At 39.7% G+C, this 27,867-nt stretch overlaps 1 protein-coding gene across 9 annotated transcripts in view; it reads right to left on the reverse strand.

Annotated features, from left to right (window-relative positions):
* Positions 1 to 27,867, reverse strand: part of EYA4 (EYA transcriptional coactivator and phosphatase 4) — a 146,477-nt gene that overhangs the window by 95,414 nt on the left and 23,196 nt on the right. The window lies entirely within an intron of this gene.

The raw sequence follows: 27,867 nt of genomic DNA on the forward strand, positions 1-27,867 counted from the left end.
TGCTTCTTATTGTGTGAAGAAGTCCATATATATGTGTGTGTGTGCATTAACGTAACATTTCATTATAAAGTGAAAACAGAGAACAAGTAGGTATTTTTAAATTACAAGATGTTTTCTAACTGAATAATAATAGTAATAACAGTAACAACAACAAACCACGCCTTCTCTCAGGACAGCCATATAAGAATGCATTAGACAAGACCTACAACAGAATTTGGTAATAATTTAGAAATAAGGGACAATGACCGTTCAGCTCCTCAATTGAAAGAGCCAAATAATGTAGGACACTACTCTAACGTAAATATCAAATCAGCTTTTTCTTTCTTTTTTCAAATGGATAAATTCATGGTGATAGAAAACAAAACCAGTGTGAATACGATTTTCACAGTTTATTCATATTATCACCATTCCTAACATATTCCATTTTTCCTTGCAAAACTATAAATATATGCTTTCAATAGTGCTTAGTATGTTTGGACATATAATAAATATTCTTGTTGTTGTTGTTGTTATTATTATTATTATTATACATCACTAAGGCATTTAGCATATTGCAAGTTATATGTTGTAACAGTCAGATTAAAACAGTAGTTCGTAATTAAAATAATGATACTGTTTATTAGTGAAATTGTCATGTATGTGTTTTATATTGAGTATCCTGCTTCCCACCCTGTCCTGAGGTCCAGAACAAGCAGGTATAAGTTTACATTTGACAAAGAAGTAAAATTAAGAAGTTCAGCGTTGTTCGACAGTGGACACTTGAAACTGAAGATGGCACTCTTGCCCAACATGAGCACAATCTAGCTCGACTCTCAGACATAGCATTTGAGTGAAAGTTACACCTGCAGAACATTGTCCCAGTGCAACATTTAATGACAGCAGCTTGACTCCGTTAAAGCTAATAAAACATGATTGATGACTTGGATTAAAAAGCTATCTCGGTAGATTAGGATATTTGTGCCATCATTTGACAGCTCCAACACTTTATTATTAGAAAGGATTGCCAGGACCACAGGGGTCATTAGTAATACTTACATTCAGGCCTACCTTCCACATTACTTTTTAAAAGAAATGGATATGCTGTCAGCAGTCAAACCCATGAACTTATAATGTAATAAAGTGCGTATCGTGAACTAAAACAATCTGTATTTGGGAGAGATGGAAATAAGTAATACTTAACATTTAAAAACCCTTTATTATTTCAGCAATCCTGACAACATATGATGTGCCAGCATTATAACGACTAACCTAGCATGGACAATATTTGGGCTGGGACTTCCCAGCTCACTTTCTTAGCCACTGAACTACACTAGGAGTGTACAGCAGAAGCTGGATTTTGTGCACCTTTAAAAATAAAATAGATGGAAATTCACACATTATTTTAGGACATGGCTGCAAGTCAGGAGGATACTACTTTTTTAAAGTCATACACACAACATTTAAAATATGTTCCCAAGCTCTCAAACTAAATATATTTGAAATGTTATTTCGATATTTAGCAACAGCTTCCCCCCAACACAAATAACTCAGAACACCTCTTTAAACAATTGCCTCTCTACTGTAGTTATTTGAAGCACTGATATTCAAACTAATCTTCACTTTACTGCATTATGTAGGCTAGCCTCTTTGACAAGAAAAGTCCACTGAAACATGTTTCCATTCTGGAAGAAGCATAAGAAAATATTGATCTAATTTTGCTTTCTACTGCTACAACCATCAAAGGAAAAGGCGCAATGAAAGAACAATAAAATCTATACACATATATACTTTAATATTGCTTTTTCGTAAATACAGTTTACAATCCTAGAAGAAATTATGAAAAAATATAAACACAAGAATTTGTAACACCATTAGTGCCAATGAAAACTCCATAAATATTATTACAATAAAATATCACTTTACTACATAAAGTGGTTATTAAATGCCTTTCAAAATAAAAATGTCTTTACTCATTTTCTAATGGCTTATCCACATTATTAAATTAGTTTAATGTCCATTCACTCTTTTCAGAGATTTCTAGGAATTTAAGCACTGTAATGTAGACCCCAATTAGGCATGGCTGGATCTGTCAATCCCTGTCTTGCTGAGATTGACAGATCTGTTGGTTTTGCTGAGACAGATCTCGGTCTCGACAAGCTTGTTGGGTTTTTTAAGGTCAAGCTTGCCCTGTTTCTGCATGAGCCTGAGATTTATTTTTTAAACATTCATACATAAATTTGTGACCATTAATGTATGCATTTTTGTGCACATTTTAAAATGTATACATTCTTGAATGCATGCTTGCATGCATTGACAAAAGTGTGTATATGTGCAGTTTGGAAATATACTCATTTTTCAAATAAGTGCATGTTGTCAGAAGCATTTTTTGTTTTGTTTTTCCCAACAAAAGCTTAGAAATGTATTGATTTCTGACAGCAACTTGTGTTTGGGACTGCAAGGTGCAAATTGGTTAAATCCATAAAAATGTTTTGACAGAAGTAATTTCTCACACATCCCTGATCAAGATCACTAACAGAGAGTTATCATTATGCTTATACTACGCTATTTAGGATTCTTCAGGAAAAAACAAAGGCGGCAGCTAAAGTGGCTTAAAATTAGCACTGAGCTATAACTTCTTATATGGAAATGGTGTTTGCCCCATGAATTTAGATCCCTTCCCAGACAAGATGTCTGTCAAATTTACTATCTACAAATGGAGCAGTGAATTGGGGTGGGTGGGTGATGGGACGCATTTTTGCTTGACCCTATATAAAAATTAACCTTGTAATATACACATGGTCAAAGATTCAGTAGGGCACAGAATTTACAGGCTTAATTTTCCATATGGAAAATAAACACAATACTGGATGACGGCTAGAGTGCAGAGTGAGTACGATCGAAAATCAGCAAAGACCCTTCATTGTGGCTATTACGCGGCAGTGAGGATGGCAAAAAAAATCTTACTATAGCTCCTCAATTTCATCTTCAAAATGCCGCCCAGCAGAATTATTCCGGGTGGTGAAGAGCCTGTTGGGAGGAGGCTTGGGCTCTGGGAAACCAGAATTGGAACCCTCGGTAACCTGCTATGATAAATTTGCTAGGCACTTCAAGGAGAAAGTTGCTTGTACTCGCTTGGAACTTGATGCCACAGTTATCGCAGAGTCTGGGAGGGTGTACAGTGCCCCATCTAATCATGTTTTTTTGGGATCAGTTTCAGTTGTTGCAGCCTGATGATGTGGACAAGATGCTTGAATCAGTCTGACCCACTACATGTAAGCTTGACCCTTGCCCATCCTGGCTAATTCGATCTAGCAGAAGTGGATTGGCTGGGTGGGTCCAGGGAGTGGTAAATGCCTCCCTCTGTCAGGGAGTGGTGCCTGCTGCCTTGCTGTTCAACGTCTATATGAAGCCATTGGGTGAGATCATTAGGGGTTTTGGGGTTGGGTGCCATCAGTATGCTGATGATACTCAGTTCTACTTCTCCTTGTCGTCGGAGTCAGCTGGGGCTGTGAAGGTGCTGGACCAGTGCTTGGAGGCTGTATGGGCTGGGTGAGGGCCAATAAACTGAAGCTGAATCCTGATAAGATGGAAGCTCTGTGGATTGGTGGTTCCCGAGTCCAGGAATTGGGTAAGCGACCTGTTCTGGATGAGGTGGCGCTCCCTCTGAAGGAGCAGGTATGTAGCTTGGGAGTACTCCTAGATGCATCATTATCACTGGAGGCCCAGGTGGACTCTGTGGCACGGAGTACTTGGGGTCAGCTTTGGCTGATCCGCCAGCTACGGCCTTTCCTGGACAGGGACAACCTAGCCACAGTAGTGCATGCACTGGTAACTTCCCGATTAGACTATTGCAATGCACTCTACGTGGGGCTGCCCTTGAAGGAGACACAGAAGTTGCAGCTAGTACAAAATGCAGCAGCTGGACTGCTGGCGGGTACATCTTATAGATCCCACATAACACTGGTCTTAAAGGAACTGCACTGGCTGCCTATATGCTTCCAGTTGGAATTCATGGTGCTGGTAATGACGTTTAAAGCCCTAAACGGCTTGGGACCTCGATACTTGAGAGAGCGCCTCTCCTTATATATGCCTGCCCGAGACCTTAGCTCTATTGAAGGAGCCCTTCTCCGCATTCAATCAATGCAACATATACGTTATGATGGGACAAGGGAGAGGGCTTTCTCTGTGGAAGCACCCCGACTGTGGAATGCCCTCCCCTTGGAGGCCCGATTGGTGCCAACATTGATTTCATTTCGACGCCAAGTAAAAACACGGCTTTTTAACAAAGCCTTTGATGGTTAAACTCACTGGCACATTGTTTTAACTGTTTTAATCTGTATCTATTGCTTTTAAATTATATATTGTTTTAACTTGGATCATGGTTTAATTTGTTTTTATCTGTGTATATTTATTGTTTTATACTGTATGTTTTTATCTGTACACCGCCCTGAGATCTTAGTGATATAGGGCAGGATATAAATATTTAAAATAAATAAACCTTGCTGGTATGTAATGGCCTACATACAACATTCAACAGAAGCTATTATATACATCACAGGTTAAGATCTATATAATATAAAGTAGAGAGAAAATCTTGCCCACTGGCTGTATCCGAGCTTTGATCAAGTATCAGTGACAGTTCAACCAAAGGGCAAAATCCAACTAGTTCCCCTCCACCAAAAAAAAAGGCTTTCTGCCAGCAGTACATGGAGTTGTGCAATTTCCAGTGATAACCCACCCCCTCTCTGCATCCCTTACATTCCCCATAATTGGGAGAATCCTGGCTAATCATGCCATTTGATTCCCTTTGGCTCCCACTCCATAAATACTAACCAAATCTGGAAGCCTTTGTTTATCATCATGTCATCTGAAGCAAGGATCATGAATTATCATTCCCTTAACAATTGAGAATCACAAACCAGGGTTTGTGCTCCTAGTTTAGTTTCTGGCTTGTTTGGAAGCAACATGCTGGGAATGTGAGTTCAGATGATACACCAAATTCTTCATAAAAAGGAGGAGCAAAGCAAGAATTCTGGCTTACTATGAAGTGCGAACATGGCCTGCAATATGTGTGTGTGCATGTAATCCTGCACGAAGCTAGAATAGAGAGATAAAGAGCAGTCGTTTTGCCACAACTGGAAGCAGGGGAGGAAAGGAGAACAAAGAGATGAAGAATAAGAGCAAAGGTGGAAATAATGGTTGGACCAGAGATAATAACATTTTCAACTGTAGAAAGGGTTAGATTAAAGCTGTGTTTACTTCTCCCACTCTCTTTTGGCTTCCCTCTTTTTTCTGCCCACTGTGCGGGTGCTCAGGTGGAATTACACAACCGGGAAATGGGAGGGAGCGCAGACACACAAACACCCCACACAGCTCAAATGGCAGAAACAGGCACCAATAAAGTCCCAAATCATCCATGCTGTCTCCTGTTAAAAAACAACAACACCCTTTCCATTTATTGTGTAGTTCCTCAAAGGCATCCAATTGCTAACAACCCCCCTTCCCTTATATTGTTTAATATGATCCTAGGGGAAAGTGTTGTGTGTCATTTTCCCGTAGTTGCGCAGTTTCAGGCTACAGTGATTGCATACTGTTGCATTTGAGCAGAATTTTTTTTAAAAAAACCCACCGATTTCTGCCCACAAGGAGCCAGTTTGCAAGCAGCTGGTGTAACAAAAGATGCTGCGCCCTGTGCAGCTCAAATGCCAGAAACGGGCGATAAAACCCCAAATCCCTTTAAAGTTAGACAAAAAAACAGAATGAGGGAAGAGGGAGTGCGCCCATCACAATGTCCCTCACAGCCACAACAACCAATGAACTGCAGGGGGAAGGAGAAGGGAGGTGGCGGGACGGACGCAATAGTGGGAGAGAAAACAAGTGAGAGATTTCACCTGAATAGTAACGATATGAGGAAGTGCAAGCCAGCACAGGTGAAAAGATGCACGAGCTGAAATAGCGCAACAATGCGCACACGTGGAAGTGACCAGTGCTTGACGCGCTAATGAAATGAAGGCAGATAACATGGGGGCAAAGCAGGACAAAAACATAGGTGTGATAGAGCTCTAGAGCTAACAGTCAGAAGGCACTGTGCAGCTATTCCATCTTTTTTCCTAATGAATTCTTCTGGTAAGAAAAAAGATGGAAGAAGCGGTCCGATAACACAAGAGGTCTACAAGAGGAAGATGACATCAGGAACTCCTGTAAAATTCTGTGATGCAGGGCAATAGAACTATAAAAACCTTATCTGGAAGCCCCCGCTGAGTTTGTTCCTGTAAAATTAACTTTTTGCATGTGGCCACCAACTTTACAATGAATACAAGGACCTCTGATCAGGTTATTACAAAGTTATCATTACACTTTCCAGGCCTCTCTAACTAAGATTAAAAACAACACCACACTGCTCTTAAAGTCAAAGTCCTGTATTTTCTTCAGTTTGAATCTGATTTGGACATGTGTCCCCTCCCTCAACACATAGCACAGCCTACAGAAATAAAAAGATAGTGCAGCAGAGGGAGGTGACACCAGGGTTCCTGGTGAGGTGGCTGCAGTGCATGGGGCCAAGAATCTCTGCAATTATCATGGCCTACCTGTGCTCCCTTCAGGCTGGATAGAGCCTTTAGGAGGACAAAGGAACAGGCACAAAACAAAGCTGCCATCATCACCACTGCATATGCCAGGGAAATTCCCCTGCATCCGGCATTCACTGACTGGAGGCAGGGCCTGCATTAGCATAGGGTGCCTTTTCTCCTCACCACCCCTGTATATTCCTGTGCTGGGTCCTGAGGCTGACTCCACATTGGAGCAGGCCACTTTTACTGCTACTCCTCTGTATGAGAAGCCATTTGAAGGGGTCATGTCTGGTTATGACTCTTGCCTTTCTTCTCATTTAGGAGGAGAGGAGGTTACACCGCCCAGAGAGCTTCGGCTGTGGGGCGGTATATAAATGTAATTAAATAAATAAAATAAATAAATTACACAGTGTCACTCAATAGTCCAGGAGCTACATAAACTTGGCATTTTGCATGGCTCCAGCCAATCTGGGAGGCCATCTTTTCACCCAGCTCTCCACACCCCACTGTGGGAGCTGTTCAACATTTGAATCCTTTGTGGTTCAGTGGTCTAATCACATACAGAAGGTCCAAAATAGTATAGTCATTGGAGTTTAGATTGGGTCCAAGGTGACCAGAGTTCCATTTCCCTGTGTAGCTTTTTCTTACCGCCCAGAGAGCTTCAGCAATTGGGCGGTATAGAAATGCAATAAATAAATAAATAAATCTGCTATACCTGGGAGATTGGGGAAATGGCTTTGCGGTTTGTAGCATGTGTTCATATCCCAGAGCCCCTCCTTTTATCATTGTGAGGTTACGGTACATGCTTACCTTGCAATAGGATACCATGCAAAGATCAAAAACAGTGCCAGCAGTAGGTTACTGAGAAGGACTGCAAGTAACAAGTAGGTCACACAATTTGATGATATATTGGTTACAATGCCATCTCTTTGTAATGATATTGTCTGTCTGGGGAATGTATTGGAGGGTCAAATTCTCACCCCCAGAGTAATGGGTGGAAGATTTCTACAGAACCTGACAATTCCCAGCAGGAGGAAGTTTATCAGCTCATGTAGAATTTTGCTGTCAGAATGGGTACCATGGAACAAGGAGTACAAGCAGTGATAGCCCAGGGTTATTAGCCAGGCAGGAAACAGAAGGGGTTGGAAAGAACAGCTCTTTACCAGACCCAAATGGCTGTGCCAATCTGAAGAGCACTGGGCACATCAGTGGAGTGCTGGGCACAAAAGGCAGTGCCACCAGTTAGGCAGCCAAGGCAGCAGGAAGGGTTGGGCCTGCATTCATAACAACGGCAGCCAATGGGTCCACAGCCAGACAGAGAACACACCTGAGTAGATGACACATTAAACAGAACTCGGCGAAGTAAATGTGGCCCAGCAGGGCAACTTCCCTAAACTTGGCCAAAGTATTGGGGGGGGGGGGGAGAGAAGGTAGGCTTGTTCCCTGGTGGGGCTAGTGAGAGGTAGCCTACTTAGGCAGTTAAGGCAGTTGGGAATACAGGGAAGGCTGCTGAGGAGCAACTATACTGGGTAATCAATGGCCCTCCTAGTATAAGCCTTATGGAGGGATATCCTTGCCACCTGGGGGTACCTCTTGTTTGCCACCAAAGAAAAAACTGTTAAGGGGTGAGTATAGTGGTCTATTTTCCCTATTATTTTGTAACCCAGAGCCAAAGAGTTTGAAACAGAATTCTGCTGATCCTGCCCAGAAGCTGATAAATTTCAGTTTCCCAAGACTGAGCACAACTGTGAAATTTAGCTGTAGGGATACAAATTTACATTGGTCTAATGCCGCAAACCCAATGCCGGTGCCCTTCATACACCGAGCTTATTTTCCATTGCCAGAACCAACATGGCTTCAATATGGTGAACAATTTAGAATGACAGCAGCATTTGACCTAACCCTCCAAAAGAGCATAAAAGTTCCAGAAAGATTATTGGATGTGTTGTTTGCAGACTGGGGCTCACCAGGAAGGAGAACAAATAGCCATGTGCTGATAGCTGGGACCTCCAAATGACACAAGCTCCAAGTGAAGACTTTAGTGTCTAGGAGTACAAAGCCATGGACCAGTGCAAGATGATAGCATGTCCGTTTCAGCTGAGATGTGCAAACTAGGAGTACCATCCCACTGTATATGTTTTCAGGGGGAGAAAGTGAACTACACCCAACATAATGAGCAAGGAGGCAGTGGGATTGTAACTCATGGAGGGAAGTACTTAGGCTCTGCATTAGCGAGAATACATTAGACGAGATCCGTATTCATTTGTTGAGCTACAAGGAAGTTCAAAGTGTTCAATATATGTGCGTGACTTTAATGGAAGACATACTGAAATTCATTGTAACCTCTAATTATGTTTATTTTTGTCCCACAAAGATGGTTGTAAAGATATTTACCCAATTCTAAAGTTAATAAGAACATAACCAAAATAGGCCCATGAGTGGTTCTAAACAACATCATTGTGTCTATGAACTGGGCAGCAAAATGAGGCCACTCACAAAGTAGTGTATTCTACATATTACTTTAGATATGAAGAAAAATGTTGGTTCCTAAGTTACAAGAAATAAAACAAAATCAACCCAATGGGGACTGAGCGTCCAGGACCCACAGCATGTTGAAATTCAGTACCAGCTGGGGGAGGAGGAAGAAATAGGGGTAGGGGGAGTCGAGAACTGGCTTGCAAGTCAAAACAGCTTATAATATCCTAGAATGGTTTGGCATCTGGGGGATGTACATCATGAGGTTAAAACCATTCACTCTCTGCACTATCAGAGGTTTCAGCAGAGATGAGGAGGAAAAAGGATCCCTTTTCCCTTTCCCACTTTCAAGAAACCTCTCTCCACCTCTGCTGTATACCAAAACCAGGAAGTGCGCCCCAAGCCCTTTAGCACTATATAAGTAGAAAGGGAAAGTGGTTTTTTTGGGGGGGGGAAGGAAAAAGTGTTATTTTCACTTTTCTTAAAGTTCAATAAAAATCCCTGCATGTATTTTTCCTAATACATATTTATGTATGCAAATTGGTCTAATATACACATTTTACAAGCAATTTTCCTTATATAATACATCTTACTAAGATATACAATTTTTGTATTCGCTTTCCCCTAATATATGCATTTTTGTAAGCATTTTATCTAATTGGAGAATTCCAATGCAAAAGTGTGAATTTCGGAGAAGTGTGAATTTAGAATGTGGCATTAATATGTGAACTGAACTAATTCCTCTCCCATCACTAGCTGGAAGGGAGACTCTGGCCTTAGCTAGACCTAAGGTTTATCCCAGGGTCGTCTGGGATTGTCCCTGCCTGCTCCCGGGATAAACCTTAGGTCTAGCTAAGGCCTCTGTCTTGGTTCAGACACCACAATAAACCACAATGGGTTAACCACAGTAGCTTACACTTTAAATAGCCCACATTCCCCTGCCACATGAACAGGCTAATAACCTATTGTGAGTAGCTTATTGACCATTGTATGTAATTTGACTCTCACCCCACCCCTGTCCTGCTGCAGTTCTCCTGGCTGAGCAGTAGTGCTGTTTTACCTCTGAAACTGTTAATAGCAGCTCTTACACTGAAGAAATGAACCAGCTAGCAATTTTAAAAATGCAATGAATGAATCGTAAGGAAGGGGGGGAGGAATAGAAAAGTGTGTCCGTCCCCCTCCCAATGTGTAAAACCAATTCCAGTGATAAGAAAGGCAGGGAGTGTTCAATTGAAATGCAATTATCATCCAGTAATAATAGTCAAAAAGACTGATGTAAAATATAATGTACAATTATTTAAAGTGAAATGAATGAGCCCCTTTCATTTGTTGTAATAATTATGATTGTAATTATTTTATTATGACCATTAGTGCTATCTATGAGCATGACACTTCACAAAGAAGAGGTATAACAGGTCCTTATCTTAAGGTCTTAAAAACTAAAATAGACAGAGGGAAACAGAGGAAACATGGAAATGAAGGGATGGGGTAGGCAGTGGAAGAATATGTGATTATTTCATGTATTCTGGCTTAGTTCCAGCAAGGAACAGAGTGATGTGTATTATATTTCTCTAAAAGCAAATAGGTTGGAGGACCAAGAAAAAGAAAACATAGATTTGTAACTGTTATTCTGGATTAGGAAAAAGCAATTTCAGATTGAATTTGAGAAAGGAGGAAGGGAGACAATGAAAATAAGTAGGAGCTGGAGAGAGAGGACAGGCAGATGGCATAATGCTTGAAACAAACATCTCAGACAGTATCCAAAAAATCAAGCGTCCAGGGCAAACGCTTGAATTCTGGATACTGTTTGAGATTATGGTTTCAAACATTATGCCATCTGCCATCTACAACTCTCACTTGTCAGGCTAGTTTATTATAATTCAGGTCTTATTTACATATACCTGCAAATAAGCAATTTATTTATTAAAAATTAAGCCATATTCTAGGGTAATGAACCTTCATTTAAAGACAATAAATGTCTGCTTATATATAAGTCCTAGAAATAAGAACTAGGCTGGACTTTTGAACCTAGGGGGAAAATTACAAAGGGCGATTCCAAAACACAGTATAAAAACAGAAGAGTTCATATCCGCCTACAAATAATGGGGAATGAGGGCTTTCTAAAAGTTCAACAGCAGTTAGGCTAATGGTCTGGGAATTGTCTTGACTTTCTGCCAGTGCAATTAGGGATCCACACAAAGTTACAGCTTGTCAGTATAATATGAACGTATTTTTCAGAAATGTGTTTGCATAGCTAGACTTGCTCAATCAGCCTATGTTTAATTTGGCAAAATACTAAAGATTTGGCACCAGACTATTATATATTTGTAGAAAGAATGGAAGAGTCTATTGGACTGCAGACTAGCTGCTGGAGCTCCTGAATCTGTCATTTAAAGAGGCCAATATATAAGCAAAATCTTCAAAAACAATTCATCCTTCTTTACAACTCCATCCCCAAAGATAAACTGAAATGAACAAGTCAATGATCTGCCTTTTTAAAAAATCCTTTTATCTTCCAGGTAATTATTCATGCCAAAAATGAATTTTTGGGTTTGAGTCGAAAGAAGAAAGAAACATGAGTATTTACGCTTCCTTGAGTATTGAAAAAAAAAATCCGTACTGCCTCCAGCTAAGTGAATGCTTTAAACATACCTCAGTAAATTGAATTACTCTTCTTTAAAACATTTCCAGCCTAAAATCAAAGACAATGTCCTGTAAAATCAAGGTAAAGACTTGCATGGATACAACGTAGAATAAAGAACTAACCCTTAGGGCAGTCTTCCCCAACTTGGTGCCTTCCAGATGTTTTAGACTACAATTCCCATAATCACGGAAATGCTGTCTGGGGCTGATGGAAGGGCAACACGGTGGGGGAAGGCTGTTTTAAAGGAAAAGAGTGGAGAGCGTTTATTTACTGTGTGAAATAACTGAGCATATGCTTAAGAAGGTGATCATATACATATGCATTAGGGGTGTGCAAAGTGGGTCTTCTCCGCCTTACATAGGTCTTAAGACATGCCAAGATTGGAGCAGATCCCTTCAAGCCTTGATTTTTTAGGATTTTTTTTTTTAAAAAAATCATGGTTTTAAAATTATTTTAAAAAATCGCTATCATTTTTATAGCTAAAGAGATGAAATTTGGCATGATCCACCCCTGCACATTTATGGTAGGAGCTTTTATCCTTTACTTTGCTGATGCAGAGTGCCATTGCTGCTGGTGGAAGTTTCTACTCCAGCCTTCTCCAACTTGGTGCCCTCCAGATCTATTGGACAGGGCCCACCCACCCCGCCCTGCACTGCACTGGAAGCCCAGCCATCCAATAGGAGTAATAGTTTAACTGAAATAAAGAGCCTGCCTGACTCAGGTGTAGAAGCTTATTCACCCATGCCAGCCAGCCCAGCAGCACTTTCACTGTGGATGATTGACTTCTATCGAGTCAAAGCAGAAATGCGCTCCCTCTACACCCCACACATGGCCAGAACCAGCAGCCTTTTAGCATTTCCCACTCCCCCCGAACATTGTGATTGGAGGGGAACATGGTCACGGACAGGGCTGTGGCAATTCCTAATTGGTTAGCCACAGATGTCAATATTAAAGACACCCCACTCAGCATCTTTCAAATATGGAAATGTTCAATTGAGACACACACACCACTGACACATGAAAAGCAGTCAGATAATTTTGGAGATGTTAGAAGCTCCGATTGGGCATGTCTCCGCTCTGATATTAATCAATGTATTTGGAAGCAGACAATCTCTGCTCTGGAAGATCGAATGCTCCACGGATAATTCCGGGTTAGAGAGCACACCCCTAATATGCATTGTTGGAAATACCGTAAGGTTTACACTAAGAGGTACATCATGGTTTATGTGGCAAATGGAAATAAGAACCAAACTGGACATGAGAGTATTATTTCCCCCATTTTTTAAAATTCAAAACAGCCTAGGTAAGCTATGAATCTGAATTTGGGGGGGGGGGGCTGCTTAACCCTTTTCCCTTGGCTATTTTAAGTGGTAAGAATGGCCAAAGACAAAGGGCTAAGCACACATATATAGACACACAGAGAACCTGTTCAGAGAATATGCTAAGCCATGGCTAGGCCGCAACCTAATTCCTGGAGACTATCAATGGCTACTAGCCCTGATGGTTGTGTGCTATCTCCAGTATTCAAGGCAGTAAGCCTGTGTGCGCCAGTTGCTGGGGAACGTGGGTGGAAGGGTGCTGTTGCACCATGTCCTGCTTGTTCATCCCTGGCCGATGGCTGGTTGGCCACTGTGTGAACAAAGTGCTGGACTAGATGGACCCTTGATCTGATTCAGCATGGCACTTCTTATGTTCTGGTTAGTGACTGTGTTTAACCCATAGCCACCATGGTTAGGCATGGTTCACATGATACACTAAGTCATGGTTCACACCACACACTAAGGAATAATGTTCAGCTCAAAATGCTTAACCATCATGGCTTAGCGTGATGTCTGAACAGTCACACTCATGCACCCCCACCTTTCCTCTATTTAGACGTACAGCCATTTTGGTTTAATAAATCATGCAGAGGAGATACACAACTGTTCTATAATATACAGCCATCATTACTAGAAGGATGAACTGAAGGTTGACTCAGATTGACTGAGATAAAAAGACAACGCAAGGCCAGATCTTCCAAGCTGCAACTCAAGATGTCAGAAAATAAAATCAGAGGACGGTGTTCTCTCTGCCGATGAAAACTGCCCTAAACAGGATTAGAAATTCAACCTAGAAACAAGCAATCAATGCATGGTGACAGTAAAGTCTAATCAGCATCTGACAGATTTACACAGGGTATATTAAAGCTGTTCTAAATGGAGAGCAAGGGGGATACATAACAAGTAATACAATGCTCAGTTGCGGCAAAAGAAACATCCTCGGCCAAAGTCTTCAAAAATACTTCATGCAAATTTTAGACAGAAATCACTTCCAAGTAGCAATTAGGACAAGTGTGAAGTATATTTCAAAAATCAGAGCCAATTCTACCACAGAGCCAATACATCACAGACACTTAGAAAAAACTCCTGCAGAAACAAAGGCCTATTCTTAATACATAAACATCTAGAAAATTTAATTTCTAAGGGAGAGAGGTTTTCAGTTGTGTTTTTAACATAATTCACGTTGGTCACTTAAACTGTGTATTTACAGAAAATATACTTGTAGTAACTAATATTCAAGCTACAGAGATCTTGGCACTGCACTAGCCTTTGGTAGCTGGACTTGTCAGTATGGAATATTTTAAAGCAAATATTTTAAATTACATAATACACATACAATAGCTTGGATCCAGATATGTGCCTCTGCATGGAGGGAACTGGGAACCAACAGAAGCAGCTTCGGTTGAGGAAGCAGTTTTGGGCAATTTCTCCCCCCCACCCCCTGCTGCCCTCAATGCCACCATTTATGCTGTTACCTGACCCTCCTTAGCAGCATTTCAGGGGCAGAGGGGTAGGGATGTCAGAGAAATCCATGACAGACTCAAATGAGTTTGGAATTATATGAATCTGACAAGAGGATTGTGCAATAGACCAGCTTTTTCCACATCTTGCAGAGTTTGTGGACCAGGATGTTTTTTTGTTTGTTTCGTTTCGTTTCGCTACAGCTCCTACCAGTGGTCCAAGATTATAGCATTATGAATCTCATGCTTGCTGATATGACCTCCCATTCTTATTTCAATATATAAGATAAATATATTCCTAAAAAAATCCTTAGTTTTACTACCAATACTAGCAAGTATTATACTAACAGTGGGATTATAATTTATTTTCAAATAATTTTGTTTAGGATCACAGTGTAAAGAACACATATTACACCATTATAGAAAACCCAATAACACTTCATAAAAAAGCATTACTGCAGCAAAGTAGGTCCTCAATTAGAAACAGCAGACACAGCCTTCATTTATTATTGATGCTGCTTTGTGCCTATGTCAGCTCCTGATTAATAATTAATTTTAATCTCATTATGGCAGATTTTATTACAGACTAATTTAATTAAATGGTGAATTGGCTCCCAGATGTCACCATTTGTGACAACTTTTAAATAAAGCTGATGATGACACAGATTTGCTTGGGGTTTTGCCCCAAATGAAAAAGGGGCAGAACCCAACTTACTCAAACATTTTATCAGTTGGATAAGAAATGTACTACTGAAATAGCAAATAAAGATACAGTCACAAATGTTGGATGTAGCACTGCCACAATTTTAATTCGAAGGGTCAATAAAATAATATCTTTTATAAGTACCAACCAAAACTGCCTTGCAAGCATCTGGGTACAAAGAACATTCTCTCCAGAACTGTACTTTCAAGAAAAGAACTTTAAAAGGAAGACAGAAAATTTGGCATGAAGGTATGGTGTTAAACCCTTATATGCAGATTGTTTCAGACTTAAGATAGTAATGGATGGTTGCAAACTTAATTAGTTAGTGCTTTGCCATGTGTTAAGGTCTCAGGTTACACAAAGGCATTCTGGGATAAAGAAGCAATGGAGGGGCTCCGTTTGAAGTTATAAATATCAGTCGTAAGCCTTGCCTGTCTTTAGAACTAATCAGAACTTTCAGTTCCCTGCCAAACAAAATAGAATAAAGTAATTGTAAAATTACTTAAAACATTATTATGCAAAAAAGCTTATTTAAGAATTCATGCTCTTAAGAGAAAAACAATAAGGAAATGCTGTAAAAGATCCCAATTTCACTTTCTATCACAACTGTCCACGTAATTTAAAACCAAAATTTAAGCTTCACATGAAAACTATTTTAAATACTTTAACAAGACAAATAGCAAAAAGAAGTCCAGAAGTAATCTCTGCCAACAAGGTTCAAGGATTCTAGAAGGAAGGAAGCAGAGAGCTCTACCAGGAAGGGCAGATCTCTTATGGCAAAAACCTACAAAAACCTGAAACAAGCCTTGCATATTAGTTATCATAATGAATATAAACACACAGACAGAAACACACATGTCTTAACAGCAACTTTAGATAATGCTGTAACTACCTATGGTAGCCACTGCCAGCAATGCCACTGTGCTAGCAGCACAGCATCCAGGATATAACACGATATCATTCTTTTTTACTTTCTTTTTTTAAAAAGGAAGCCAAGTCCCCTCTTTCAATTATGTATTTTGATTTATCTATACTGTTGTTCACAAATTAACTAACTATTTTTGCATTCCTGAGCAAGTATTGCAAAATATTGACGGGATGCTTTAAAGTCGTAGTAGGAGTCCGTTAACTAGTGAACTTATTCAAGCCTTTCTATACAAACTGTTGTCAACAGAAACCTTCAATGGAGCTGTAACCTTAGATTCCATCGTTGCTGCTCTCCCTTGTAGACAGCAAACACAGCTACAAGCCTAGAAGCAATCACTTACTGGTGATACAATTGGTTGCCGATTCAAGGTGTAGGTAACTTTATAGGATAATTACCAGTCTTGCCGAAGTTGCTAGTAGCAAAAAATGTTAACAGAAGACCTGTGAAGTTTAACTTATTAGCCATCTGAATAATGGCTAGACTTTATTAATAAAACCAAATAGTTTAATTTGGTAAAAGGAAACACTCTAGAAGTAACTCCATATCTATTCATATTTCTTTAAAACAAAAATGGCAAGTGTATGTATTCTATTATATATCTGTTTATGTATTTGTAAGACATACTAGCTGTACCCGGCATAACATACGCCGTTGTAGCATATCTTAAAGTTTATTAATTAAATATCATTGCAGGGGGCGGGGGCTGCTTGGAGGCTGCTGATACAGCACCATCTGACAGACCTGGGGGGCAGGGAGGTCAGGGGGAGGAGGAGCAGGTGTCCCCCTCTCCTCGGTGTTCCTGTCAGCCTTGGGCCCGCCCAGCTCGCATGAGATTAGGCCGGAGCTCGCAGCAGGTGAGCGGCCTCCCACCCGGCCACCAAGGGCCCCGGCCATGCCTCACTCATGATCCGGACCGTGGTGCTGCCCCCTTCATGGGGGGGAGCAAAGAGGCAGAAAGGGGGGTAAGATTACCTTGGAAAGCCCAGAGGAGTCGGGCGAGGGGCTTAGCAACCTGTATCAGCTGATGTTACACGTTGTTACTGTTGCTTAGCAACCTGTATCAGCTGAAGTCTTTAAGGGTGCTTAGCAACCTGTATCAGCTGAAGACACCTAAGCGTGTGTGTGTATATATACATATACATATACACACACACACACACACACCATATACAAGGCATGATTTACTTATATATAGTGAATGTTAAGTTTACAACACAACTCTATACATGTCAACTCAGAAGCATATCCTACTGAGTTCAATGGGAACCTACTCCTAAATAGGCGTGTATTATATCACAGGCTTAACCAACTAATATTTGAATATTAAGATACAGATCCTCTTATTGAAACCATCTAAGCTAGTGGCCACCACATTTTGTAGCACTTAATTTCCATAAAATTGTGTGGTGAAGTACTTTCTTTTCTCTGTCCTGAATATAGTTTTTTCTTTGAAGTTTTAGAAGGGTTTAGTACAGGGAAATAATTATCCTCAACCCATGCACCTCCCTAAAGTCACCTTCCCCCTAACCTCAACAAACACCCTACAACTAGCATCTACAACACATAGTTCAACTAAGCATACAAATTTAACACTGCCACCCAAAAAGCAAACAAATACAAATGAGATACAATAATGGAAGAGCACAAAGAAATAAAAAAAAAATAAGGGAAGTGACTTCTAAGGAACTGTTTTCATATGTCCTCGCAAGTAATTAATTTAATTCCAAGACTCTTATGTTCTAGTAGTACTGTGAGAGACAAGAGAAAAATTATACTCTAGCCACTTCCTCCATATTATGCATAATTTTAAAAATCTCTATAATGTTAAACCTTGGTTGCCATTTTCTAAACTGAAAAGCTCCAAATGAGCTCCAGTGTAAGTTAATGTAAAGCAATGTACATTGAGGCAAAGGAATCCCAACTTCACACACACACACACACACACACACACACACACACACGGGGTCCCAACAGATAGCTGTGGTTGATAGCTCAATGTAAACACTGACCCATGTGCAACAACTGAAAAAAACAAATTCCATGCTAGAAATTATATGGGAATGTATAAAAAATAACAACTGCCACTATCATAATATCCTTCTATAAATCAGTGCAGCTACATTTGGAATACTGTGAATCGTTCTGGTCACCAGATATTTAAAAAATGTCATGGAACTGGAAAAGGTGCCCAAAACAGAAGCTGCACTCCTCAAATACAGGTAGAACTGTAACAGCCATTACATTTTCCCAACACTGATAGCCATTTTGGGAAAACCTAGGCTGTAATCCTATGCACGTGTACCTTGGAGTAAGCACCATTTCACTCAATAGGCCTTTCTTCTGAATAGATACATATAGGGCCTCAAATGTAATTTGTAATTCCAAGTTTCTATTTCACTTAAGGCAGACACATAAAACAGAAAATAGGACTTTAGAGTGAAATAACACTCATATAGCCACTCACTATGTGTTTTGCACACTTTCTGGCACAACTGTAAGCTTCACGTTGAAAAAGAAAATCACCAAATGACCCTTAGGATGCAAAGTAAAGCTGTTTATATTGGTTTAAGCTGACAGAAGCCATATGGTTAGCTCTGATCAGTGCTCCCATATGCAGGGTTTAGATGAGTTCTAAAAACACCACATAATATTAGGCAATTAATATCAACGTGAGCAACGTCAGAATATAAAAATCCCATTAAGATTACTCTCTTCCCTTCCCACTTCCTATCCCAACCTTGGTAACTGAAATGTAATATCCAATGGTATTTATTTTTGGCATATTCTTGCAATACCACAATACAATTAAGCTTTACTCTTCCAAAAATGATAAACTGATTATGTGGGATTCCATTGGTTTTGGTTAGATATTGATTCCTATCTATCCTTGAAACCATGGCTTTAGTTTGAAATCTTGTTTCACAAAGAATAATTTACATGTGTGCCATTGCTATTTTTAGCAAAAAAAATTCAAACATGCTTTCTATAACTTTTGTTGTTAGGTTGTATTATATATTAAGCTTTCTTGCTTTGAATATTATTTCTCTAGTCTGAGCAGTCAAAAATATTTAGTAATTAATCAGGTAAGTACTACTGAAAATACTCAAATATTTTGTAAATAGCTATTGTAAACAGAACAAGTATGAGAGCCTTATATTCACAGCTAGTGTACTTATGATAAAAACTAAGAATAAAATGTTGATTACTAAAACTTCACAATGTGATTTGAATTCATTGTATTTCTATTTTTTTCCTCTATTTTTTTCCCTTATTCTTTATTCCTCCCCCACCCCCTCTCTTTTCTCTGTTGATTTTGTTTTGGAAATGAAATCTTTTTTTAAAAAAACACCTTAAAACTCGACAATACTATTTCGACTGAATTTTAGATGTGAATTTAATTCCAGATAAATTTACAGAATGGGGAAAAGCTACTGGCAATGAAAGTAGGCCAATTTTACCATATGGAACCATTCTAGGTATCCTATATAGTCAATGGGGATAGAAAGCTCCCAAATCTACAGGGAAAGGTGCCAATAATTTCTCTCTACATCAGGGGTGGGGAAACTGCAGTCCTACAGATGTTGTTGGAGTTTAACTCCTATCAGTCCAAGCCAGTATGGCCAATGCTCAGGGACAATTACCATACATTACTATGTACACCAATACATCAACATACCATCTATGGCAACGGTGGGGAACATATGTTCCTCCAAATGTTCTTTGATTGCAACTGCTATGAGCCTGGCCAGCACAGCTAATGTGAGGGATGATGCGAGTTATAGTATAACAATATCTAGAGCAGCTTTCCTCAATGCCCATGCTGGCTAGCAATTATGGGAGTTGCAGTCCAACACATTTGGAGGGCCCCAGGTTGGAGAAGGCTGGACTAGACAGACACATGTGCCTGATCTATGGAGAGAAATAATCTTGAATGAAAAACCCTTAGATTACATGAGAAGAGTATGACTTTGCCTTGTTGAAAAATTAGTTAGGAGTAAAAAACATGGGAACAATGTATGTTATATTAGAAGTGGGTATTTACTTCTAAAGTTTTTAAAGAAAATGTAGTATTCTTATGCAGAAAAGCCCCTAAAACTTTGTTAAAAAGAATGTGGGTGTTGTCTATACAATACTATTATTATGGTTAATGTAATTGTTTGTTTTATAGCTCCTGAAGGAGACATCTTCTCTGAAACGTGTAGAGCACAATAAATTTTCTTCCTTTCTTTGAGCACCGGAGTTTGCCTTGTCCTTCATCGACTGGCCTTTGCATCAAGCCCTTGCACAAATCATAAGAAACCACAAAAGATGGACCAGTTAATTTTACAACATAGGAACCCAAAAGATTAGCTTCAAAGCTACATTGCTAACTTTTCTCCAAAAGTCCAACTTATAACATGTAAACAGTCAGGCTCTATATACTTTTTGTTATGTCAATAGTTATTTTAATAATGTAGAAAGAAGTGATATCTAAGAATTCAGATCTGGCTATGTCCCATAGCTGCTTTTGTAAAAATGGCTTTTTCCAATCTATCACACTGTGACAAACAAAAAATAGACATGAAATCATTCATTTGTTGAATGTGAAAATTCAACACTGGCCACACTCACTGTGGCCACTGGCCACACTCACATGTAACAACAAAGCTCTAGCTCATGGTTTCACAAGCTGGTTTAAGAATAAACTATGGTTTGCACAAACTACAGTTTGCCACCTTCAACTGCAGTTTGTTACAAATTAGATGGAGAAGTTTCTAATCCCCTTCCCCTCATGTGTGAAGGATGGAAGAAGATGATTCAGAGGTAATGCGCAAGTCCAAAACTCAATGTCACTCATTTCCATTACAACAAACCATGGTTCTTACGTTATTTCTTATTTTGAAATAAATTAAGAAAATATACAATAACCTTCCCAAACTAAAAAGTGAGAGTCACAAACGTTTCTAAGATAATATCTTATCTGACTATTATCTTTTATTATTACTTAAGAAAGCAATACTACCTGTCTGAGGGCTGAAGGACAGAGGCTTCCAAGTATCCAATTTCCTGCCGTGCTGCTGCTAGCAACCTGGGAGGATTGACAGAGGTGATTTTCACCTTTCCATCCTCCTGTACAGCAGTTTTCACTTAAAGGGCCTCTGGGTCTTTCTTGTGGAGTTGCATTGCTAAGGGTAGGACCAGGGGCTGGGAAGCCATTGGATCCAGGCAAGCCTCCCTCCCACTGGTCACAACAATGATAACTTGGTTACCATAACTTGGTTACTCACACTTACTGAGAAATAAGCCCCACTGAAAACTGGGACATACATATGAGGAAACATGCATAGGATGTATGTCATTCTACATTTAATAATATTATGAAAGGGGAACCTCTCAGTCTTCCAGATTGGAAGCCTGTCTCCTCTACTGGTATAGAGGATTTGATTTGAACTTTCCTTTCTCACAAGGCTCCAGGGGAAGATATGATTCCTCCTGAGATCTTTAGATGTTGGTTGGTGGTCTCTAATTCTAGCGAATTTACTGCCCATCTTCTTTCAGGTTGGCGCTCTAGTACTGTTGTGCCAATCTTTAAGAAAGGTAATTCATCAGATCCTCACAATTACAGAACTATTGGCATTTTAGATGAAGCCTCCAAACTATATTCACGAAGTTGTTCGAATGGGATAAAAACTGAACTATTATCTATGACAAAAAAAGCAGGTTTTCAGAAGGGCAGAAGCTTAATAGATCAGGCTTATGTATTATAGCACAACGGTTTTGTGAATTAGGTGCTAAAACAAGGGTTTTTTGTAGATTTTTCTTCAGCCTTTGACCCAATAGATAGGGAATGACTATGGTATAAATTGGCCAAGACAAACATTGGTAAAATACTATTTTCACTCATTGAATCACTTCACCAAGACAATTTACTGCAGGTGAGAACTGGCTTACAAGGCACCTTATCTCAAGATATCCACATCAACCAAAGGGTGAAACAAGGTTGTATTTTGGTACCCTTTTTATTTAACTTGTATATCAAAGATCTTATGTCTTCCCCTTTCTTTTTTCTTCCCTCAGTTAACAACCTAAGATATCAATACTGCTCTAAGCTGCAATCAGGAACTTCTATCTTGGGTTACTCTAAGTGAGCGATTTATAGCATGTTCATGGCTATCAACTTCGGAAGTTTGCGGGTCTTTTAAATGATGTTGTGAACAACCATGGCATCTCCCGTTGCAAAGTCCACCATGAAAAGAACCAGTTTTAACAACCTAAAAAAGTGGGATCTTCCACCACTGCATGGCACTGTCTCAGTTCAATTCAACTGAGAGGAAACATTCAATTCAAACCACGTGGTCACCCACCTCCTTCCATGTAATTAAGCCCATAACAATTGCACCAAACTGCAGGAAGCTCCAACGCCCCAGGTAAGCAATGTGATTTTCCCTTAATGTAGAGATGCCCTTTGAATAAAATTGGCATTAAAAGGATGCTAGTAAAATTCAGGCAGTTTTGCAAAGAGGAACAGATGACAGTCTTGCAAAGAAGAACAGTTTTGCAAAGAGGAACAGCTAACAAAGATGATGGTATTTAAAAAGAGGGACAAAATGTTTAATTGGGTACTCAACAGGTATGCCTTGGAATAGATCCATTCATTCAAATACCTGGGCTTGTATTTTCTAGAGAAACTCTTATGAAAACAACATTTAGATGTTATTAAACTATCATGTGTCAGTTGTACTGGACATCTTAGAAGGTTTTCTGTACTAGAGGGGGCCAATTAATTAATCTTGCCCTGAAGTCTTTGCTGTTAAAATTATAGCACAAATGCTATATGGGACAGAAATTTGGGGAGAAACAACTAAGCATGAGTTGGAAGTCCTGCAAAATAAATTATGAGGCAGATAATAGGGCTTCTCCCTGGGGTCCCATTGGCCCACTTTAGAGCTGAACTAGGCTTTCCATCATAGCAGCTAGAATTGATTTATCTGGTGTAGACCAAATGGAATGGAGGACCACTCCATTTCCAAGCTTTGTTGCTTTCAGCAATTAAGGTCTGGTGGCTGGACTCAGCAGTGCCAAAAGAAGCTACAGATTTATGACCTTTCTATGGAAAAATATTTAAGTTTAAGTCTGCATGCATTCAGGAATTGGAATTTTCACCATGATGCTAGTCAAGGTAGGGCAGCTATTGTTAATACATGATTTTCAACTTGGTATCCCCAACTTAAGGTTAATCATGCAAGATCATATTATTTTGAGTTTCTGTACTTTACACAGCCTTGAAGGGCTTTTATAGAACTTAGGTTCCAGCTGATGCCCTCTGCCTATCTTAATGGGAGATATCATGGAACCTCTGGCCTTAGCTAGACCTACTGTAAAGTCTGGGGGAGACCTCACATTGTGAATAATGCGAGATCTCGCCCCCGTTTACACATAATGCACGACGACCTCAAGAAGAGAGGCATCACACCTGCCATTTTTAAAAAAATTTAAAGGGCCGGGAGCGCACGAGCGCTTGAGCGACTCAAGGTAAGTTTTTTTTAAAAAAAAAAAAAATTCCCCGTTTTCCCCACCCTAGCCCCGATGGGCGCAGCTCCCGGCTCCGCGCGAGTAATCACCCTGGGATATAGCCTGGTCTAGCTAAGGCCCCAGTCACAGAACCGAAATGTATATTTGATTGCAATCAGATTAAAGACATAATACATTACTTGCTCTTCTGTCGTTTGTATGTGGATCCTAGAGGTAAATTTTTGCCATGTATTATCCAGCTGTATTTAGATCGAACACCTCAGGAAGTAGTAACAGATCTCCTAGCCAATAAACATCTATTTATCACATAGTACTCTAATTTGCTTTGGCAGCCAAGAAGCTGTGGTGTTGCTATATCAAGAATTATAATGTATTATAAATCTCCTTTTCCCCCCTGATTTGAGTGGATGGTAAACATGGTCTGTTCTTAATAGTTTTGCTGAGTTTTATAGGTTTTTTTTTTATTCCTTAAAGCTTTGTATTGGGAAAGATTTCCCTTTTTAAAAAATTATACATTGTATACAGGGCTATAACTATATACAATAAAGTTTATATGTATGTACATATACATTTCATAACCCTATGAATCAGGTACATGTTCCATAATACAACAAATACCTTTAATATTCATATCCTTAATGATTCCTACCATCCACTACTTTGGGTAGTTATTAAAATAAATTCATGTATTATCCCCCATACTTTTTCTCAGAAAGGATGATTCATGGTAGCGTAGTAAGGCCTGTTCAACTAACAATACTGTACTCATCTCAGTATGCCAAAACCAACACAGATTTGATTCAATCATCTTGTAGAGATACTCAGAATAAGGCCCCTACACTTTGAGACTGTATTTAGAGGCAGAGGAGAGAGAATATAATGAACACGTAAGAAAATTAATGTATACTAAACAACTGCCCTGGTTTTAATACATAACAATCTAGCGGCAATACCTATTTGTTCCAAGCTAAGTATTGAACAAATATGTATTGCCACAAGATTGACCTGAATTTTGCCCTAACTGGTTTTTTTTCCTAAAAACAGTATTTAATTAAAAAGGCACCAATATTTATTACTACATATTTTGTAAAGATTTTCAAAACATAAGTTTAGAATCAAAAAATATTTTAATGCTATTTTTCAAATTTAGAGAAAGCTATATAGACCAATCCTATTTCTATTTTGGATTAACCTGGAAACATAGACAATTCATTATCAGGGGCTGAAGCAGCTTTAATTCTTAATGTCTTAATCACTCACAGTTATTAAATTATTTAAAGGAGTTTGAACAGAGATGAGATAGTTCTCTGCAGCCAGTGACATTAAAATTCTGTGTTCCCAGAAAGTCTAAATGGGATAGGACAGCAGGAGAGGTGGCTGTGATAGTTTTATTTCAGGTGCTTTACCTTGTTTCTCAGCAATATAAAACAGCAAATTGAAAGAAACACTAGGAGTGACTTCGCGTTCTGGTTTCAGAAATATTACACTGGGGAACGCTTTCCTCTTCCTGGTTCTATTCATTAGCCTGTTTCCTGGTAGTCTTTAGTCTGTCTCTCTGCCATTTCAGGCTGAAAACATGTGTTACAATGAGGAGTACCTCTAAAACTTGAAAGAGAACCAATTTTAAGATTTGTAGTTTCTTTTCCAAAGAAGTAATCGTACCATGCAAAACAGAATGGTATGGAAACCACAGACTTGGAAGCCTTGCATTATGGCTTCTATTATAAGGACATGCGGGAAGCTGGAAAAAGATCCCTTTGCCATGATGCTATGGTGCTCTCCAAATGTGTTGGGACTATAATTCCCACCATGATGGTTGGTAAAGATGGGAATTGTAGTCCAACACATCTGGAGGGCACCAGGTTGGAGAAGGCTGTGCTAGTGTATTATGGAGTCCTAGAAGTGAACTAGGGCTATAGCTTAGTAATAGGGTTTTAGGTTCGAATTCTGCTAGGGCTAGGAAATCACGCTGCCTGAAATCCTGGAAAGCCACTGCCAGTTAGTGTTGACAATACTGGGATAGACAGTCCCATGGTCTGCCTCAGTGTAAGAAAGCTTCCTATGTTCCTATGAGGGCCTGTCAAGGCCAGGACACGATAGCTGAAATAAGACAGATATTAATAAACTAAAACAGGGGAAATAAGGTGAGATTATATGGATTTGGGCCAATAAAGGGAGAAGTTACTTTTTTGTAGTTACATGGCATAATGGTATCAAGGTAGGAATCGCTATAGGTAGTTAAGGAACTCTCCAAACTCCATATACTGCCACCCAGTCCCCTTATTAGCAAAAGCAACTTTTCCGAAGCAAGGTTTGCCAAAAATTAGCAACTGAAATCACATATCATCCACAATTCAATCTGAGTGTCCAATAACTTAGGGCCACTGCTCAGTGGTAGAGCAACTGCTTTGCATGCAGACGGTCTCAGGTTTAATCCCCGGCATCTCTAGGTAGGGCTGGAAAAATTCCTGCATTGAACTCTGGAAAGCCGCTGCCCGTCAGTATCATCAATACTGGGCTGGACGGACCAAGGGTCTGACTCAGTATAAGGCAGCTTCCTATGTACCTAATATGTGCTAGATTCTCAAGAGGAAACAAATACCACTTCACTAATGGATTGAGTAAAAAGACACCTCTAAGATGAATTAAATGTTGTACATGATGTGTTTGAAAAACCTCTATGGCCACTTTGTATAGGGAAAAGCAACTTTATGGGAGGACAATTTGGAGCAAAGTGGCGGCAGTTTATGTACTTAGCTTTTTCCTGCAATTTTCTTCTAAAAATCACCAATTAACCCTCCTTCCATGCCACTCACCCTACAGGTGGGAAGAAGTTGCAATTAAAATACATTTGACAGGGGAAAGGTTAAGCAGCCCCTCCCCATTCTCTGATCCAATCCATTTCCTGATAAATGGATTGACAGCTTTCCCTACAAGCTGTCAGTTTTTTGACAAATAACTTGCAGTTTCCCCTAAGAATGGACATTGGCATATATCTTCTTGTTTTGTGGAATCTATTATGTTCTGAGAATATGCTGGTTATCATGATGCAGTTTGTTTGTTTTAAAGGGAGATGTGATCCATTATGGTTAGCCAAAACGTAACACAACCCACCTTCATTTTAGAGCAAAGATTCTCGAATTTCTTTACAATAAGACGAAGTTTTCCCCTACATCTAGGTCAACAATGGTTGAAGACTTGTTTACTGAAGTTAGGCAATGAAAGAAATATGGCTTGGATAGCTTTTCTCATGCTAGAGTATAATGGTATATGAACATTTAGAATCTCCTCAAGGTCCCCAAGGGTCAGAAAATAAAAGGCTCTGGGAAAAAAGTAAGAGTCTAGTCCCACTGATCTTCCCATAGCAGGAGGCTCTTTTATGAATACCCAATGACAGTTAAACACTGGTAGCTGGGAATAGAATCATAAAATCATAGAACAGTAGCGTTGGAAAGGGCCTGTAGGGCCATCGAGTCCAACCTCCTGCTCAATCCACCCGACCAAGATGTAACCATGGAGGTGAAACAAGGAGTGGCCAGGCCCCCTCTATGAATATTCAGCTTTCACTGGACCCATTCAGAAGACACCTTAAATCACAGCTTTAACATGGTGGTTAAGCCAGAAAACCGGGCTGTGTTCAGAAGATACCTTAAACCACAGCTTTAACCACAGTGAATAAAGTTTTTTGCTTTATTCATCATGGTTAAAGCCATGGTTTAAGGTGTATTCTGAACGGGGCCATTGTTTAAAAAGTCAGTCTTTGGCTTTTTAAGGGTATACACGCAGGCAGTAGTCTATGAAATTACTCAGTGAGAAATAAAGTTGCTCGCCATCAGTTTTGATTTTCTCATCTAGGTGTTTGAAGCCTACGTTCTCCAATCTTGCTCTTGAAAACTTGTATAGGAGGGACTGTGATAAATGGTAGTTTTGATTTTGCAAAACAGATATAGAACAACATCTATCTCCTTTACATCTGAAACATAAAATTAACAGTACAGGTTGGATCCAACCCTTGCATGCGCAGAGGACCGCTAATGCAATGGGGCTTCTGCTCCCATAATAGGACTTATTGGTTCTCTTCTCCCCCCTTCATCACCACATGCACCCCAAATCTGCTCTGGAGCACCCCAACCCTCTGAGCAGATTGGGAGTATGACGGGCTGAACGGGGGAGAGTGAAATCCATTCTACTAGCAGTTCCCTTCCAGTAGTGGAATACCACCATTGGACCATCCTAAGACTGCAATCCTAAATACACTATTTAGGGGGAATACCCCAC

Source organism: Elgaria multicarinata, chromosome 4, assembly GCF_023053635.1.
Source record: "Elgaria multicarinata webbii isolate HBS135686 ecotype San Diego chromosome 4, rElgMul1.1.pri, whole genome shotgun sequence".
Taxonomy (NCBI): domain Eukaryota; kingdom Metazoa; phylum Chordata; class Lepidosauria; order Squamata; family Anguidae; genus Elgaria; species Elgaria multicarinata.